The 20,287-nt window shown below is 48.1% G+C and overlaps 1 non-coding gene across 1 annotated transcript; it reads left to right on the top strand.

The window, feature by feature from the left end:
- The first annotated feature begins 3,897 nt into the window (after positions 1–3,897).
- LOC124974167 (small Cajal body-specific RNA 16) lies at positions 3,898–4,086 on the top strand. The gene has a single exon (XR_007106756.1). It is a non-coding gene; the product is annotated as a small Cajal body-specific RNA 16 (non-coding RNA).
- The last annotated feature ends 16,201 nt before the right edge of the window (positions 4,087–20,287 follow it).

Genomic DNA, 20,287 nt, shown 5'->3' with positions numbered 1-20,287 from the left:
GAAGTCAAAAAATTAGGCCTGGGGTCTTTAATGCAGAGGTGGCTCTAGAGTCTTAGATCACTAAGAAAGTCACTGCGGGGCAATGACAAAAGAAAACTTCAGTTTTACCAACCAGAAACCACCAACTAACCTCTAATGAAACTTCACCCACCAGAAGCCACCAGCGAGCCAACTGGGCACTCCAAGGCCCACTCTAACCAATCAAATGACTTCCTTTTCTCACTTCTAAAAATGTTCCCCATGCACCCTTGGGAGCCCTGGGCCATGTGCAGCTTTGTCCTGCTTGAATCCCTGTTTGTTCCAATAAACTCTCAAATGTCAACATGCCTCAGTGTGACTTTTAGCAGTGAGCCTGGTGCTGATGACACTGAACTGGTGACTCTGCAGGCCCTCCGGGGAATATTTACCTAGCACCTTCTCTTTATGGGGCCCTGCACTGAGTACAGGGGATGAGAATATCATAAGACCTAAATGGCAGGGTCAAACACAGTCCCTGCAGCCCTGGGGAGGGACAGCAGGGGAGGCAGAGTGGGGAGTGGGCCCATGGCTGGGTGTAGGGTGCTGAGGGAGCTGGAGGAAGGAGCACCCTACTCTCCCTAAGCAGTGGCCAAATGACCATTCTCAAAAATTGAAAGCATGACTCTCAGATACAAAATGAATACATGTAAATAGATTTTTTCATCTTGTGAATTAATAAGGAAGCCAATGAGATGTTAAGACCAGTGGGAAGGAGATGTGGAAAATCAGCCATCTGCACAGGCAATCAGGAAGGCTGGGACCTTTCATCCCTCTGATGTTCTTTGTGTGTGTATGTTGGGGACCAAAACTGGCATCAGATTTTATTGAGAAAACAAGAAAAGGGGTTGGACTCGGGCTCCTCAGGAGGCTTAGTTAAGTTTGAGGCCAGCCCAGCAACTTCCAATTGAAAAAAACACCTAATTGAAAAAAGAAAAAGGAAGACTATTGTGTCTCTGTGGGGAGAGATCCTTTTGCATATTCATGGACCAGAACTCTTCCATTACAGCTTAGCTCCTCCTGTAGCTGAGCTGCAAAGAGCCTCATAATAGACTATCAAAGGTACAGAACCCCAATAACAGTCAACTCCTGAAACACAGCCCCCCACTGCAAGCCTTCCCAGAGTCTCTTTTGCCCATTCATGAGTTTTGGACAACTTCTCTTGATGGGGACTATCTTGGCTTGTTCATAGCTGCACATCTTCTAGGGTACCTCTAAACCTGCATACTGGATCACTGGATCACCCAGGGTGCTTTCAAACATCCTGATTCCCAAGTCATATCCCAGACCCATAAAAATCACAATTTCCATGGTTGGTGTCTGCTTTCAGTATCTTTAAAAATTCCCAGGTGATTCTGATGTGCCATCAAAGATGAGAGCTGCTGTTCTGAGGACATCTGTATTAGTCTACTTTCTGTTGCTGTAACAGAGTACCTGAGACTGGATACTTTATAAAGAAAAAAGTTTCAACAGGCTCACAGCTGTAGGGGTTCAAGAGCAGGGCACCAGAATCTGTTTGGCTCTGGTGAGGACCTCATGACCAATAGTGTCACAAAAGCAGGAGCAGGTGTGAGAGTGGGAAGAAGGCATGCATGGAAGAGGGAGTAATGGGAGATGCCAGGCTCCCTTCAGAGGGCAGTGCCTCCAGTGATCAATCACCTTCCACTAGGCTCCACCTCTACCAGTGCAACACCTCTCAGCACTGCCACAGGAGGATCAAGCTGTGGGAGACAAGCTCTGATCTGCAGGCTGCCTGCCCCCATCTCCCTCCTTCTCCCTCTCTCATGCCTTGGTTCATGGTACTCCAGCTTCCTGGAGCTCCTCAAATTTGCCTCCTAATTTGTAGAAGTGGCTAAATGGGGGTGGTCTGGGACAACTCCTCTCCCAAAGCCCCTTCCTCCCAGGAGAAGGCATCTTTTGAAAGGGTTTGCTCCAGGACAGGGAAAGAGCCCACAGCTTGAGAGAAGTAAATGAGAGGAAATCTACATTCTCAGAAAATTGGATCCAGGTTGTCCTGCAGAGTGACAGGAATCAGAGACCTCTTAAAAACTCCTGGCAAAATAAATAGTAAGGAGCCAGCTGCCACCTGAAGCTCCTGGGAACCAAGATGTGGGAAGGCTGCCCATAAATCCAGGCACTGGGGGTTCAGCCTCAAGCTGCATTCTTCTTCAGGAAGTGCAATGGACAGCATCTGCTTTCAGGGGCCAGGTCAGGTCAGTCCCTGGAGAGCAGCAGTCACAATACCCTTCCAGCCCTACCCCAGAAGAGCAGCCTCAGGGAACTGGGCTGGGTAACTGGTTTGGGTCATCAAGGAAACTGGCCAGCATTTCAGGCAGCCAAAACCCTGAGCAAGCTGATGGGGCCCGAGGTGAGGGGAACTGAGGGGAAGGAGGCCAATCAGATAGGGTCAGAATAGGAAGCTATGGCTGAATTGGAGTGTGGCCTCTGAGGGGACATGAAGGACATCACTGAGTCCAGCATATGGTGGGGCAGCTGGGAAACTGGAAGCTTAAAACCCTCACCTATTCCTTGTTTTCAGGGTGAACTCAAGCAGGTTGCTTAGCCTTTTGGCCTGTAATGAATGATAAGCAAGCGCAAGATCAGCTAACTCGCAGGGTGCTCTGAGGGTAAATGAGGCGACCTTGCAAGCTGTGACCTCCAGGCAGACCCTCCCTTGCTTTGCAACAGAATTTAGGGCTTGCTTCGCCACTGAACCCTGAGGGAGGGAGGACACTCAGCCACTTAGGGCCACAGGGCTTTGCCAGAGCCCTCCCAGACCCCCTTGTGATGGGCTGACAGATCTGACTCCATGAGAATGTTATAGGCCAGACTCAAAGGGAAATGACTTAACAGACTCCATTTTGCTCTGAGACTCCATGTTATGTAGGAAATAAACTTCTCCCATGGGAATACCACACCTCTGTGCCCATCATCAGTTACATAGTGTGACATGTTTAATAATACAGAATAATTACTATGTAAAGAAAAATTGCTCTCTTTTGATTTCTATTGCTCCTAAACAATGTACCATGTGAACAGTGTTTGTGTGGATGTTAGTAACCATTCTTTAGTTTGTACCTAGGTAAGGGTCATTCTGACCCACTTCCCCCTCTGTCGATGATCTCATGATGTTAATGTGTAATTTGAAATCATAGCAACAGACACTTACGATTAATGTGAATTTTGGTGGAAGAACACCTACAACCCTGTGGTCGGGGCTGTTCTCCCAATAGCCATTTTCTGGAGCATTGTGTGAGACAGTCAGCTGGGCGGCTTAATAAAGACTCTCAAAGTTGGACTTCTCAGTGGTGATAGGTCTGTTTCTAAGTTGCGCTCCATAACACCCTGAGCCACTCCACTAACAGGAATGAAGAACTCTCATGAAGAGGAGCAGAGACCCCCAGCTGACCTTGCCTGTGCACTTCCGCTTCTCTGGGGGCTCCTCCTCCTCGTCATTATCATCATGATTTGGGAGTGAAGACACGTGAGGCAACTGGTTGGCGGGGGACATGCTCTAGCCTCCTGATGGCCGCAGTCCCCTCTGCCACCCTCCTCCTGGGGCCCCTGCCACTCGTGGCTCCCCAAAGAACTGGAATCGAGGGGCCGCACCCCTCCCAGTCGCTGGGGCCTGTACAGTGCCCCAGAAGTGGGCGCGGGGCAGAGAGGGCTGCTGGAGGGTGTGAGCGTCCACGGGACCGTCCTCCTAAACCTTTGCTTTGCTCTTCCCCAGGGTTTCCGCAGAAAGTGAGAAACATCCAGCCCCAGGCGGTGCGGCAAAGGCATGCAGCGAGTCCTCCCTCCTCTGCTGAGCGTTTTCAAAAAGTGACCTCTGCTTGGGTAAAGTAGGTGCGTGCAGCGTGGGGACAGTGTGTCCGAAGGGGGATGGTCTGGGGAAAGGCGCCTGTGTGGTTGCACTTTCCCCGTGGACTGTGCAGCCGGTACCAGGCAGCCCCACCCTGACCTAGAGTGAATCCCCCGGGGGGGGAGTCTTCCCTGGGGTTTGAATTTGCAATAACAGGTGTGACCATTCTAGCAGCAGCTTGATGATCATGTATGACACTGCAAGGAGGTCCTAGCCCAGGGGAGGAAGCTGTAGTTGATTTGGGAGAGCAAGTAGTTTTCAAAACCATGGGCCATGAAGTCATTTGTTTCTTGGAACCGTTTACTGATATTTTGACCAGGCACCATGGGGAAGTTTGGGGGATACAAAGATAAAACAGTCAAGACTTTTCTCAGGGAGCTGCAGGCCATTGGGGAAATGAAGTTAAATTATTGCACTTAGAAGGGTGGAGTTCCTGGGGCATCATGGCACACACCTGTAATCCCAGTTACTGGGAGGTTGAGGCTGGAGGATTGGAAGTTCAAGGCCAGCCTGGGCAATTAAGGAAGATCTTGTCTCAAATAATAAAAATAATCTGCAGGTGTAGCTCAGTGGTAGAGCATCCCTGGGTTCATTCCCCAGTACCTGGTGGAAAAAAAAGAGATGGCTAATTTAAGCCAAGGTTCTGATGGAAAGCACCGTGTATCCCAAGGAGCCTGATGGAGGTTGGAAAGCATTTCTGAGGATGAGACTTGAACTGGACTTTGCATAAGTAGGACTTTGCTCAGAAAGCAAGTGTGTGCAAAGGCCTGGTGGCCTAGCCAGTGTGATTGGAGGAGGAAATGGAAGAAAACCATCTTAGCCCAGAAAGCAAGCAAAGCCAAAAAGGTGCAGAAGAGCCAGACCACACAGGGTCTTGTGGCTCAGTGAAGATTTTGGTCTGTCCTTAGAATAGTGGGATACTATTATGTGTTTTAAACAAAAGGAAGGTGTGTGTAAATCTTTAATTTCAAAAGATCACTGGGTCCAGAGCAGTGCTGTTCAACAGGGCTTTCTGCAATAATGGGCATTGTCTAGGCTGTCTAGAGCAGCCACTAGCCACATGTGGCCAGTAAGCATTTGCTGTGTGACTGGTGTGACTGAGGAAACAGATTTCTTAACTTTGGTGTAAAGTATGCCTGATGGCTGCTGTAACCTAGCCCACTTGGGCAGGGAATGGTGACCCTCACTATGGCTTCAGGCACACAGGTATTCTTGCATCTCCTGCACCTTGTCTCTTCATAGACAGAGATGCTTCCAGTTCCAGGGGCTTCCTCTTTCTTTCCCTTTAACATATCAAATATAGGCAGTAACTGTTGGTGGAACTGTTAGTATTTTCTTTCTTGGCTAGATTTTCACCTGCTCCTTCTTGAAGCAGCTTCATCCTTCCCCTTGCTGCCTGTTTGGTTGTCAGCCCAGGTTGCGAGGTGACATTTTCAGCATGGCATTGTGTCACATGCCTTGGAGGGGGTATAAAGTAAAGAGTAGTCCTGGTGGTGGAGCACATGCTCGGTGTGCAGGCAATCCTGAGTTGAGGGGCTTGGAGTCTGGTGAGGTGGACATCAGTAAGTATGTGGGACAGTAGGCAGGAGCATTTTTAATGGGAACTGGTAGGAGGTCAAGGCCATTCTTAACTGAGGAAACAAAGGCAGGAAGTGAGAGTGTGCATGGAGGTAGGGGAACTAGTGCTTGTGCTGGGCTGGGGAAATGCATGGCCTCAGAGGGGAAGGAAAACAAGTTGGGAATATGTGGCAGGGGCTTTGCCAGGCAGACTCAGACTGGTTGTGGCTTTGTGACCAGCAGGTCTCTGAGGAAAGAGCCACAGTTAAAGACTGGAGGGTGATGGTCAGGACACCACTATGATTACCTTGGGGTGGTAGGTGACCAGTTTTGGGTCAGCCAGATCCTTTAGACCTAGAAGAGAGGGGCAGGTGGAAGCAGGGTCCTCACGGGGCAGAAGCCCAGGGGACCATTTGCATTAAGTGTTCAGACTTGGTGAAGTAGAATGAGAACTGATGAGGTGTCCTTTCTTGCAGCTCAGCTTGCTGGATGAACACCTGATTATGGTCCTGCAGGTTCTGTGCTGGCATGAGCTATTGTGGTTTAGGACCTCCAGGTTGGTTTGGTCTGGCTCTCACCTACATGTGTTGTGAATGGTGACCTGCTGAAGACTGTTGCATGTGGGTTTAAATAAACAGTGCGACCCCAGGGTGTCTCTTCACCCTCTGTGGTTTCCTTGTGGCTGACCGCGTGGGACAGGGTCTCCTGGCTGAGGTGCACACTGGGCACTGTTTCCAGCTGTTCCAGGGAGTGACTTGTACTCACCACCTATATAAGTCATTGGAACCCGTGGGTGGGTACTGGGACACTTCATCCCCCAGGAACATGAACTGTTGAGAGGTGATGATGTGCGTGGGGAGACAACCAAGGTTCCTGGCATCAGCTCCTGTGCTCCTGGGTGGTGTCAGCACCTCACTTTGGGTGGGAGTTGCTGGCAGGTGACTAGTCATGCTGTGTCACTCCATGGTTGCTGCCCCTGTTCCTCAGGTTCCTTCAACCCATGTGGGCCTCTTGCTTTAGCTCGCTGACCAGGACCTGGATGTCACCTGGGGCACTTCCAGCCTTTTGTAGGGATGAGCAGCTCCCTTGTCTCCACCACTTTGTCCCTCTCCACCCCTGTCCCAGGAGTCCCAGCAAGACCAGAACCACAACCATTACATCCCTTCCTGTCCCCAGTCACACACACATCTGAGGAGCATCATAGGGATGGGGAACACTTGGCATCAGAATGCTTGGTCATCTGTTATGTGAACACTCGCCTCCACCAGCCCATGTTCTGGCTGCATGTTTCTGGTTTTGCATGTAGTGCAGACATCTGGCCACATGCTGTCCCCATGTGGGGGCCATCGTAGCAGTGGAGAAGGTTTGTCCTGGGCCTCTGGCTTGTGGCATCTGCTTGTGTTCCTTTTTATGGGCCTGATCTTTGAACCATGACTTCATGGTCCCCTGCCCACCCCTGTCTTGTCCACCTCAACTCCTAGAGGTACCTCAGCCCCATGAGGTAAATCTTCAGTGGGTTAGTGGCAGTTGGCCAGTAACCTAAAGAACCTGTGCTGCAGAGTGAGGCAGTTTTAAATGCACTTTAGTTTGTGTGACCCACTAAGGACCTCATCACTGAGGTAGAATGTGGTCCTCAAATCTCAGCTCCACACCAGATGCTGTGTGACCTCAGCAGGTCACTTACCTGTGCCTTGATTACTTAAGTAAGTGGGGATGATGATGGTGATAACTCACCCAGGGGGTGAGGTAAGCAGGGGTTGTGTGACTCATTCTGGTGGGACCAGGGCATGCTCGCTGGGGTGTGTCTCCTGCACTCAGAGCATGTCAGTTCTCCAGCTTTGAGTTCTTTGGCTGCAGTTAGGAAATTTCTGGGGCCTTGATAGTTGCTGTCATCAGCAGCAAGTTGCCTGCATGCCGTCAAGGCAGGGAGCTGAGGTCTGAGCACCTAAGCTGTGCTTTGAGATGTGATACCTACTGAAACAGCAGTCTCATGTTGATGTTTGTGAATAGACCATCTTGGTGGCCCATTAGTGGCTTATCCTGGTGGGAGGGTCTTTTTTCTGCATGCAGAATATTGATCTTGGTGACTCCAGGCATGCCTTGTCTGTCTCATAGTGTGAAGACGTGGCTGTGGCCACACAGGTGCATTCCTGGAGCTGGTGCAGACTTGTTGGGCAGTTTGCCTGGAGGTGCTGGTCCTCTGGGTGTGTCGGCTCACCCACCAGCTGCAGGAGGCCAGCAGCTGGTGCTGGGGAGCCATCCAGGACTGCCTTCTTCCAGGTATCATTAGCATCCTGCGAGTCCACTGTTAGGGCTTGGACTCCTTAGGGTGCAAGACTGCCAAGAGCAGGGAAGAAAGTCAAGGACAGAATGACTGACCCGAGGTGGATGGCTGAACTGAATCATGGGTCTCGCCACAATCCTCCATGCCTGCAGGTGCTTCTGGCCTTTGCCTCCTTTCCTGTTCTCCTCAGCCCAGGTGCCACCCCAAGGTGACTTAGTATTGAACTTCCTCTGCCTTTCTCTGTGACTGTCCTGTGACCCTGACTGTTGTCTTCATTAGCTCTCTTGAATAATCATGGGCTCCTGTGACCTGGTGTGCTGTGTCCCCTGGTGGGTGGTGGGAGGGAAGTCCAGACTCCAATGGAGGAGGCCCAAGACACCCAGAGCAGTGGCCTGAAATGTTTCCACCCATCTCCCACTCCTTGATCAATCTCAGTTCCTTCGTGGATTCTGCCCCTGCTGGCCTAGCCATGACTGAGGATTGGTTTACATGTTTAAAATGGGTGGCAGTGTGTCTTGGATGTACATGCCTGTAATCCCAGCAACTTGGGAGCCTGAGGAGGAGGATGGAAAGTTCGAGGCCAGCCTCAGCAACTTGGTGAGACTCTGTCTCAAAATAAAATTTAAAAAGGGTTGGGGGTGTAGCTTAATGCACCTGGTTTTATTACCCAGTGTTACAAAGACATAAAAAGAAAAATGTTTTCAAATATTAAAGATCACTGTGGGACATAACAGGGTTTATCATCCAAAAAAGTATAAAACCTGAACCAAAGCCATTGTAATCAGAACTGTGAGCTTCTCTCTGACCACTAGGGGATGTGAATCCTATACCAGATTGCTCTCTGGAAACAAAGTACACAAGTTGGGCCTTTCTTTTTTTAAAGCCAAGACATTTTTTTCACTAGAAAGTTATACCAAAGATTCATCTGCAGGGTGGGGCTCTTGCTTAGGAATCCATCCATTGGCCTCAGTTATGCACAGTTCTCAGGAAGTGTTGATCATGCCCTGGAACAGCTGCATTCTGCTCAGGCACTTGGGGACAGGAGCATGATGTAATGTTTCTGTCCCTGCAGAACACTCCCAGTGCCAAATGGTGGATTAATCACAGGGAAAGTATCTCTGGTGAGGAATCCAGCACAGTAACACCAGCATATTAAGGACTTGCCAGTATCTCAAGTCAACATTGCTCATACTCCAAAGGTATATATCAAGACAGCAGAGTTTGCACAGAGATGCTGTGGTTTAGATTGCTGGTTGTTGTGCACCAAAAGATGACTGTTGCACATGGGAGAGACTGGCAGTTCTCAGAGTGTCACTTAATTAGAGTGCTGTATGCCCTCTGGGCCTAGTTAGCATCTTTCTGATGGATTAAACAAATGTGTAATTGAGCACTTACTGCTGACTGCATTAGGCTACAGTGGAGCCACCAAAACCAACTCTCCACCCTCAGGGAACATATATCCCAGCATAGGAAGATAAGAAGTAATTCATAATTTGTGGAGAAAAGAAAACAACTTGGTTGGGAAGGAGTCAGGTTTGCAATTGTAGGTGAGGTGGCCAGGAAACAGTTGGGGAGATGACATTTAGCAAGATCCTAAGTCAGAGAGTAATTTATGAGGAGGCAGGAAGAGCCCCCCATACAGAGGGGGCTGCAGGTACAGCGGAGCTGGAACAGGAGAACCAGAGGGTTCTGTGGGGTGTCTTGGTGGGGTTTTCAGGACATTATGTGCAGGAAGGGGAAGCCTGGGTTCTTCCTCAGGGAGCATCAGGAGCTCAGACTTCTCTGTGCCCACCTTGGCAGGGACTTTCTTTCCCTAATACAGTAGTGAATTGGAAGTAGTTTCTGTGCTAACAGGCATGCCCAATGAGAGGGTCCCCAGGTCCCAGCATGGGGAGCACCATCTCTCTTGGGGCAGCTGTAGGAGTTCAATGGGCCCAGAAGATAAGTGATATGGGAATGGTCCTGTGGATATGATAGGCGACAGCTTCCCATACAGCCTGCCTCCTCATGAAGACCTGTCCCTTCACTATGTCCATGAAGACAAGAGACCTCCTGTCCCCAGGGTAGGGGCCTCGCCTGGTGCCCTGCTTGGTCCCATTGCCCTGTCCTGTGCTGTTTCCTCCTCTGCACCATATCCTTGAGGTTGGCAACACTGTGTGCGCTTAGTTTCTCAACAAAGAGTAGATTTGTTTCTTCTCTTTAAATTGTTATTTAAGTTGCTAACAGGACTACAAAAAGCACCTTCTATAATCCTCACAAGTGGAAGCCTTTATGGACTTTTCATGGTTCACATAAAACAACTATTTGTTCTGGATTTTTTTTCTGGATCAATTATGCAGCTACAGCAGAAAACAGATTCTGCTATTTAAAATGTAATTTCAGTAGACCAATGTAAGTCATTGGAAGGTCACGCATTCATGGACCATCAGCTATGGGCAGGTATGTAATGGTTATGCAAGGCCATGAGGCTGTAGTCACCAGCAGCAAAACATTTAGGTTGTTGTGTTGAATTAAAGATTCCAAATTCCTTCTGACAGCAGTCCTCCTTTAGCTGAACCAAGGCCCAGGTTCCAGAGCTGGCTCCCCTGAGGGCTCACTGCCCTTCCTGCCTTCTGCACAGGAATGTCCCCACTTGGGATATTTCTCTAGTCATAGTTCCAACATGAGGCTGCTGGAAAACTTGGTTGTCATCTCTTATCAAGACAGTCATGGTGTCTGGGGTTGTGGCTCAGTGGTAGAGAGCTTGCCTAGCATGTGTGAGGCACCAGGTTCAATTCTCAGCATGACATAAAGGCATTGTGTCCATCTAAAACTAAAATTATTTTTAAAAAATAGTCACAGGCAAACCTCCACAAATCCAGAGGCCGCTCCCAGGTACCTTTGCTGATGTACACACCATCTTTGTTCCAAAAACCTTTGCCCTTTTGAAAGTTGATGGGAAAGATAGAAAGAAGAGTTTAAAAGGAGATAAGGCTTCACGTCCCCCAGCTTGACACTGCTTTTACTTTATTTTTTCATTCAGCTTAGCCTCTGGTACAGGGCATATAGGGCTCATCTTCACTCATCTTCATTCATGCCTGCCAGCTTCCTTTCTGATGGGTTTGGACAGAGCTGCTTCAGAGCACCCTTCTCCCCTCCCCAGGCCCCAGTGCCACCATCCTGTGACTTGACTTCCTGCTGAAATCTGTCACAGTCTGCATTTGGAGCTTTCTTTGTACATTGCAGACCTCCCCAACCCCTGTGGCAGGGCCTTCATGCTTAGCTTCCTCTTGTTTTCCCTCCATGTTTTCCCCTTCTGCTTTGTTTTTTTCTTTAGCTTGGCTGCCTTTGAATCTCCTGCTAATTTTTCCCAGGCCTTAGCATGGCTCTGTATCAAGTCAATCACATTAAGTAATCTGTCCATTTCAGTTTTTTCTTAGAGGCATGAAAAGAGACTTCCCAGCCAACTTAATTATGAGTTTGTGTTAAAAGTATTGTTAAAGCCAGGCATGGTAAGCACCCTGTAATCCCAGCTACTTGGGAGGCCAAGGCAGGAGGACTGCAGGTTCAAGGCCAGCCTGGGCAACTGAACAAGACCTTGTCTTAGAATAAAAAATAGAAAGGCCTGGGAGTGTAGTTCAGTGGTAGAGGCTGGCCTGGCATGTGCAAGGCCCTGGGTTTTATCCCCAGAACCAAAAATTTTTTGTCACAGTCTTGAATGGACCAATTTAGAAGCTTATGTTTCAGTGGGGATTTTTTATAGGAAAATTAAAAGTTTGACTTATCAAGCTAAATACAAAAAGAATGACCAGCTAAAAGCTCTAAAATCCAGCTGGCTGGGTAGGGTAACTGGTTTCCCTGAAAACTTAGGGATCTACCAGTCTCTTCTCAAAAGGAAGTTATAAATTAGACCAGGTGGGAAGGACCCTGTTACAGCCTGGCTTAGACCAATGTTTATTGTCCCTCATTTTGACCAGACAACAAAACTGTCTTGGTTACCTCTCTATTCAGAAGGCCTGTCTCATTTCATTCTTGGTCTGATGTGTGAGCGTCTCCTGGGCATCTTACCAAGGAGCAGTTCTTTAGGCCTCAGGCCTGAGAGTTCCATTTGTCTCTGCTCCAGGCCAACTCAGTGATGGCAGACCTGTCATTTCCCAGGTGTAGGTCACACACCATCCTGGCCACTGGCCTTGTTGATGGACTCACTGGTGCTTCCTAAATAGGGAAGTTTTTCAGCAGGGCCTTCAGAGGTCATGATCCCCTGTAGTCTGGTCACTGGGCTTTGTACTGTGCATGGTTGGATCTCTGAGGCCTCTCATTGATGTAGGTGCAGCCAGACATGACGAGGAGCCTCCATAGACCTTGTTGATTGCAGAATAAAACCAGTCTCCTGTTGGGGAAGTGTACTTAAAACCTCCTCCCAGCCCAGAAAGCCCCTCTAGGAAGGTAAGAAGAAAGAAAAACAATCTCATGAAATACACATTTAACCAGCATGCAGTAGCATCACAGCAGCCTACTAATGGGCTGGCAAAGGTGGAGGGAAATTGCCTGCTGGGTGGTCTCAGAGGAAGTAGTCAGGGGATGGCTGAAGTCAGGCCCATATCCCAGGAAAGGTCTGGCTTCCTGGGTAATAAGGGTTCCAAGAGGTGGCTCTGAGATTCTGGAGGAAAGATAGTGAGCCATGATCTATGGGCCTGGGGGAGACTTGTTCAGTCACTAAAAAAAGTGTTCATTTTTTTCTTTTTATTTCCAGAAAGGGAAGTTCTGGAAGAAGAGGGGTGGGAGCCATGTGGGGAAATCTCTTCCCTTTTGTTCAAGGGGAAGAGTCTGACCTTTAAGTGTAAGTCTGTGTTTGCCCTCACGTGATGTGATTACCAAGGCTGGAGTTGACTACTGTCTGTACAGTATTGAGAGACTCAGAACAACAGAAAGCCAGACTGTTTCCTAACCACCTTTCATCACTGGTGTTCTCAGAGACAGTGAACTGAGGACCATCTAAATCACATAGACCACTGCCCTGCCTGGCCTTCCAGAAAGGACATGGCTACTTGGAAGGCTGGATGTGACTTCTCATGGGAAGTATAGCCCTGTCCCTCGTGTGACACTTCTGGCACGAATAAGATTATAGATTAGATGTGTCTAATTATATCATGGAAGGAAGGAGACCAGTTGTCATGGAGCTCACATAAGCAGCTACTTAGATGGGAAAGGTGGAGGGATTTGTCCACCTTTATTTCTAAGGTCCTTGTCACTGACCACCCTTGGGATTGCTGTGGACAGCACCAATGTGTGTGAGCTGCATTTTAACCAGATTGTGATAGACTCAGATATTCTATTCAAAGTTCAACTCTTAGTTTTGCTGCAGACCTGGGTGAGGAAATCTAGGTCACCAGACCTGAGTCTCCAATTCCTCATTGGTGAGATGAGCTTTACATTCACCCTCTGCAGTTACTGTGAGAACTGCATATGAGAAGAAATGAGCGATGCTTCCTAAGGAGGCACGGGGCATTTATGAAAGCAAGAGCTGGGGTGTGGCTCAGTTGTAGAGTGCTCAACTAGCAAGTGCGAGGCCCGGCTTCTGTCTCTGCAGCACAGAAAGCAACACTCCAGTGATATTCCTTAGAATCTTTATTCTAAGGTTTTGGCCACATGACTCAGCCCTGTGCTTGATCCCAGCGCTCACAGGCCTCTCCATGAAAGGAAGCTCAGGTCTGCCTGGTGGACCTGGGATGGGGGCTGGAAAGGAGGGTCCCAAGGACAGAAGGAAGGAGCCGGGCCTGGTGGTTTTGAAGAGAAGTGGGGTGGGGAGCAACTCTGGTGAAGAGAGGGTATTCAGGAGAAAGAAGGCTAAAGAGGGGTTTTTAGGGTAACTTGGAGATCCAGTCAAGGCAGGGTTGTCACATTTAGCAGATACAAGTATAAGACATGTGATTCAATTTGAATTTCAAATGAACAATGATTTTTGTAGTCTGAGTCTTAAATACTGCATGAAGCATATCTATACTAAAAAATAGCTGAAACTCAAAATATAATTGGTTGGTTCTGTACTTCACCTAGCAGCCTGGGTCAGTGAGGCCTGAATGACTTTCACAGTTGCTGAGAGGAGTGTGAGCCCGCTTTTGGACTCTCTGGGCTGAAACCCAGCATTGCCCTGCTTGTCCCTCTCAGGAGACTTGGGCTTCCTTTGAGTTGCTCAACTCCCTCTTGAACAAAAAGGGACCCTGGTCCTGTTGGATTTTACAAGCCCACCAACCTCTGAAAGGGGAGGTGGTCAAGAAACACCACTGTACCCTCTGTGGGCTTTGGGTACAGTTTTGGTGGCTTGACTTAGAGGAGACCATGGATGCCCCACCTACCTGTTAGCTTGTGACCCTCCAGATTCCCATGGGTCTCATACATGATTATCAGAACTGTGGTCCCCAATGATATATGGACACAAGGTACTTGTCAATGGAACTTCCCGTCACATTCATCTCCTTCCTGCAGGCCTGAGCTCAGCCTGGCCTCCCGTGAGTGGGATATGGCCCCTTCCAGAGCCCCTCACAGGTGAGTCCCCTGGCTAGAGCTGTCTGATCTGTCCCCACCAGCCACCCTCATGCACTTCCCACACCTGGTTTCTCCCAGACCTTTGCCCCTCCTGTAAGAGTTAGCCTTCTGTCTAACCAAATGCACTTGCAGACCTCAAATTCAGAGGGTATTTCCATTGCAGTACACTTCCTCCACCTCCCTTGCAATAATCAATAATTCTTTCCAATAAAGTTTCCTATGCTGGATTCCCCATCCCAGTGGTGCTGGAGATGAAACCCAGTATGCTATTCAAATGCCCTTCCTGAGCCACATCCCCAGTCCTGGATTCATTTTCCAACATTGGGCATCTGAAAGGCCCTGCTCTATTGGGGTCACTGAGGCCTCAGCATCAGCAGGCAGCTCCGGGCTGGGTTACAGAGCCACCTCTGGTTATGTCCTGCCATGCGACCTTTCCTGCTGTCCCACATTCTCTTGAGATTCAGCTCAGCTGAGGCACTGTCAGTAAGGGCACCCCTCTTCCCCCAAACTAAAGCAGAGATAAAAACCTGGGACAAAATCTGTTTTAAAGGTGTATCTGTGCAAGGGAGAATTCATGAATTAGGCAACCCTTGGAACCAGAAGAGGTTCAGAGAACGCTGGCCTGGGCATGGGATTTACAGATAGGCAGTGACTGGGGGAAGTGGGAACAGAACAGGAGAAGGCCAGTCTGGTCACACTGAAGCTGCCTCCTTGCAAAGGCACTGCAAAGGACTTCCTTATCCTGCAGGCTACAACTGGCCTGTCCAGGCATTGGATATCCTCTCTCTTGTTTTCTCTGAAGGTCAGATAAACAATTTAGTTTTGGCATGTGTCCTGAAACTTTACCAGTTTGGTTCGGTCCTCTGGGGCCTAGTACAGGAGCTCAGGCAAATTGGTGGCCTCATGAGTTTTATTTAACATCAGGAAACCTATCCACAATTGGTCCTGAGATAGGAATTTTGGAATAAAGCAAAAGGTACTGAGTCCCAGAGGAAGTGCCCATTCAGCACTGAAATGCAGGAAGTACCCGGGAACAGTCCCAGCTACTGAGCGACAGGCCCTGATCCTGCCTTGACCCCCACAAGAGGTAATGCTTAAGTGCAGGAAACAGCAAAGTGGAAACAGCAGCCTTGGCACTTGCCCTCTGTGAACATCGGCACCCACCCAGTGGGCCGCTGTCTCCGTCTGGAGAGGGCCCCGTTCTCACTGGAAACTGTGTCCACTTTCCTAAATGAACCTATCTATGCCTTTGACTTTTTTTTTTTTGTCCCTCAACTAGAAAGTCCACTGCAGGCCATGATCACCATCCTGCTCGCTCTTGTGTCCCTGATGTCCAGCACAGGTGCCCCAGAGTACACACAGAGTTTGTTTGTGAATAAAAAAGAAAACACTGGCTGTGACCTCAGGTATTCACTGTGCCTGGCTGAGCCCAGGCCCTAGGGGAAACAAGGGTCCAGGGTGTAGTGTTTGCCATTAGGCCTACAGTAAATCACCTTGACAGGGTGGGGTGTAGCTCAGCAGGAGAACATTTGCTCAGTGTGAACTGTGCCTGGGTTGAGTCAGCAGCAACATAAATTGGGCTGATCATCCCCTTTCCACTACACAATGTTTCCCATTCTTCCATGTTTGACAGAACATTTACATCAACCTCCAAAGGGTTAAATGAAGGCAGGTTATAGTGAAAGGAAGCTGCTTCCTTTGGGAGGAATGTAGAACATTTCCTCTTACACACTTAAGTTTAATAATTGGGAGTCTGTGAATTAAACTGATGAAAGGCAGATAAGCAACAAAAAAGACCAACTTTTAAAAATTCAAATACAAAGGAGTTCACAGTAAAACCTGACTCAAGAAAGTGGTTAGAATTGGGCATGGGAGGGTTTTCTGGGAGAATACAAGAGAAGTGTTGACCCTATGGTTTTGTGACAGTGTCTGTTTGGCTGATTTCTTTTTGGTACTAGAGATTGAATCCAGGGGTGTTTAACCACCTAGCTACACCACAGCTCTTTTTAATTTTTTTATTTAGAGACAGGGTCTTGATAAGTTGCTGAGGCTGGCCTTGAATTTGCAATCCTCCTGCCTCAGCCTCCCAAGCTACTGGGATTACAGGTGTGTGCCACAGTGTCTGGTTGTTTAGGTGATTTCTTATTCTTCTGAGTTCAGTGGTAGATGACAAGAGTCAATCTTTTCCAGTTGTAAAACAAACTTCCTGGGAAGGGACTTATGACTTTGGACTTTTGGGAAGTTCTGCCTTTCAGGATTTAAGGGGAATTCAGAAAAAGAAAGAAAGGAAAAAAAAAAAAAGAACAAACCCTGGGTCTGGTAATCCTGTCATCTCCTTCTTTTGTGGTTTTTGGGGAGGAACCCAGGGCCGCTCACAAACTGAGCACTCAAGCCTTCAGTGAGCTCTATCCCCAGCCTTAAAAAGAATCTCATTTTACTCTGGACCAAGGCAGTCATTCTCTACTGCCCTGACCCCAGGGAAGGGGAAGTTGAGCCTACTTGATCCTCTTCAGTTAGGAGAGGCAGGCTGTGGCCTCCAGCCCTAAGCACCTCCTCCCTCAGCCCCCACCAGCCTCTGTCCTCTCCCTTCTGGAGAGCACCTCTGTGTGGCCACCAGCATTGGTGGTCTGTGCAAAAGAGCAGTAATGTCTGTGTCACCAGAATGAATGCATCTCCCTGAGGTGTGTGATTTACTACCGAGGAATTGCTCACATGCTGGAGAAAAGCATCAGGTCAATGAAGTCTTAACGATGTTGGATCCTGGAGCAGGAATGCAGAATCTTATTAATTCAGCCAACCACTGCAGTCCATAAGGGAGAAGAAGTCACATGCCAAGAAGGACCACTACCAGGCCAGCTTCCTCTCCTCCCTTCCTCCCTCCCTCCTCTGGGCCTCAGGGCAGCTGACCAAGGCCAGGGTCCTGCTTATCTCCACTTTTTTCTTTGTACTGAGGATGGAACCCGGGGTGCTTAACCATGGAGCCACATCCCAGTTCTTTTTATCATTTTTATTTTGAGTCAGGGTCTCACTAAGTTGCTTAGGGCCTCTCTAAATAGCTGAAGCTGGCCTGGAACCTGCAGTCCTCCTGCCTCTGCCCCCCAAGTGACCAGATTATGGGTGCACACTACTGTGCCCACTGCTCATCTCCACTTTATAGCCCAGACCAGGGTGCAGGGATAGCCATGTATCACAGCCACACAACTGGGAAGCCCTAGTGTCCAGCCTGAGCGGCACCTGATCCTCACCACCCAAAACCAACAGGCAACCAAACTAAAAATGTACAAATATTAAAGATGATGGAGTGGATATTTCACAGACCACAGACAGGTGCACAATAAAAAGTGAAGAACAAGCATTTCCAAGTGGTAGAGCTTTCCCCGTCCCTCTTTGTTTATCTGTGTTTTCAGAAATTTTCCTGGAAACATATACTGCTTTTGAGATAAGTTAAATCTCACATGTCTGTCTTGATAATATCTCTATAGTGTGCTAAGCTACCTCCCAGGACAGCCCCGCTCAACTAATAGGGAACCTTAAAATGTTCAAGGTTTACAAAGCCCTTTAGGGGGATCAGGATGCTGCTCAGTGGTGGAGCACTTTCCTTGCAAGCACAAGACCCCAATTCCATCCCCAGCACAGCAAAAAATAAAATAAAAATTAAAAATCCTAACCTGATGTCTCCACCCTTCTCTTTCCAGGAAGGCAGTACCATCTTCTAATGCATAAAACAGGTTTTTCTGCTTCAAAGTTTATAGTTTAAATTTTGAAATCAGAGATTGTCTTACTATAGATGGTTTAAAGTATGTGAGACAAATGAACTCTACCTTGGGGATGGAGTAGGGGCAATTTGCCACAAAGAGTCCCTTTGCACCAGCAAAGAAGGCCACCTTCCCAGGACTCTGAGAGGCCACCCCACCTCACCCCCAGTGTGACAGAGCTTGGACTTGGCCTTCCCAGTGTGTCCTCCCTTCCTGGGTACATTCTGGGTGACAGGCTAAGCACATGGAAGAACACACCCACAGCAGCAGACTCTGTGAAGGTGGGAGGAAGTGCCCGCCAAGGACACTCACCTCTGGGAACCCAGCTGGGGTCAGCAGTGCAGGCCCCAGAGGCTTCTGCCATGGAGGCTTCCAAGGAGGATATTGGGTGGGAAACATGACACAGTGGTTGTTACTCCCCCTCATGCCTGCAGGTTTGCTTCTGCCAGTGCTGAGAGCACAGGCTCCTCTTCTCCCACTCACAGGTCTAAAATACTCCTCAGGCACCAACCTCCCAGTCCCAGGAGACAGTCTCTGGTGGGTAATGCAGGTGAAAATAAAATCAGCAAAAGGAAATGCCTTTGTCAGCCTGCAGTTTTGCCTGAAATGCTTGTGCAGCATTATGGTGTGTCCACCTGGACATCATGAGGCCAGGTGGCCCCCTGTCCCCTCTCTCTAAGCACAGCCTTCTGACACACCATCCAGCTCTCATGGCCTTTCCCCAGGTGCATGACCAGTCTTCTCTCAGTTCCTGACTGCAGAACTGCTTTCTTGTTTTGCCTTCAGTCATTTCAGTCCTTCCAGAAAGCTGTCCTACTTCCAGCTCCTGCTTCCTGCTACAGGTTACAAAAAAGCTGGCCAGTGCAAGCATGGGTTTTCTACTTTCCAAGCTTCTGGCAGTGTGGCTGAGCTGTAGGGTGTTTATTTTATTTTATTTTATTTTATTGTAAACAAATGGGATACATGTTGTTTCTCTGTTTGTACATGGCGTAAAGGCACACCATTTGTGTAATCATAAATTTACATAGGGTAATGTTGTTTGATTCATTCTGTTATTTATCCCCTTCCACCCACACCTCCCACCCCTCTTTTCCCTCTATACAGTCCTTCCTTCCTCCATTCTTGCCCCCCTCCCTAACACTAACTCTAACCCTAACACTAACCCCTCCCACCTCCCATTATGTGTCATCATCCACTTATTAGCGATATCATTCGTCCTTTGTTTTTTTGAGATTGGCTTATCTCACTTAGCATGATATTCTCCAGTTTCATACATTTGCCTGCAAATGCCATAATTTTATCATTCTTTATGGCTGAGTAATATTCCATTGTATATATATACCACAGTTTCTTTATCCATTCATCAATTGAAGGACATCTAGGTTGGTTCCACAATCTGGCTATTGTTAACTGGGCAGCTATGAACATTGATGTGGCTGCATCACTGTCATATGCTGATTTTAAGTCCTTTGGGTATAGGCCAAGGAGTGGGATAGCTGGGTCAAATGGTGGTTCCATTCCAAGTTTTCTAAGGAGTCTCCATACTGCTTTCCAGAGTGGCTGCACTAATTTGCAGCCCCACCAGCAATGTATGAGTGTACCTTTCTCCCCACATCCTCGCCAACACCTGTTGTTGCTTGTATTCTTGATAATCGCCATTCTAATTGGGGTGAGATGGAATCTTAGGGTGGTTCTGATTTGCATTTCTCTTATTACTAGAGATGTTGAACATTTTTCCATATGTTTGTTGATTGCTTGTAGATCTTCTTCTGTGAAGTGTCTATTCATTTCCTTAGCCCATTTGTCAATTGGATTATTTGTATTCTTGGTGTAGAGTTATTTGAGTTCTTTATAGATTCTGGAGATTAGTGCTCTATCTGAAGTATGATTGGCAAAGATTTTCTCCCACTCTGTAGGCTCTTTCTTCGCATTGCTGATAGTTTCCTTTGCTGAGAGAAGGCTTCTTAGTTTGAATCTATCCCAGTTATTAATTCTTGCTTTTATTTCTTGTGCTATGGGAGTCCTGTTGAGGAAGTCTGGTCCTAAGCTGACATGTTGAAGCTCTGGACCTACTTTTTCTTCTATAAGATGCAAGGTCTCTGGTCTGATTCTGAGGTCCTTAATCCATTTTGAGTTTAGTTTCGTGCATGGTGAGAGATATGGGTTTAGTTTCACTCTGTTGCATATGGATTTCCAATTCTCCCAGCACCATTTGTTGAAGAGTCTATCTTTTCTCCATTGCATATTTTTGGCCCCTTTGTCTAGTATGAGATAATTGCATTTATTTGG

Source organism: Sciurus carolinensis, unplaced genomic scaffold, assembly GCF_902686445.1.
Source record: "Sciurus carolinensis unplaced genomic scaffold, mSciCar1.2, whole genome shotgun sequence".
In the NCBI taxonomy this organism is placed as follows: Eukaryota; Metazoa; Chordata; class Mammalia; order Rodentia; family Sciuridae; genus Sciurus; species Sciurus carolinensis.
This window is presented reverse-complemented; position numbering and strand designations above follow the sequence as displayed.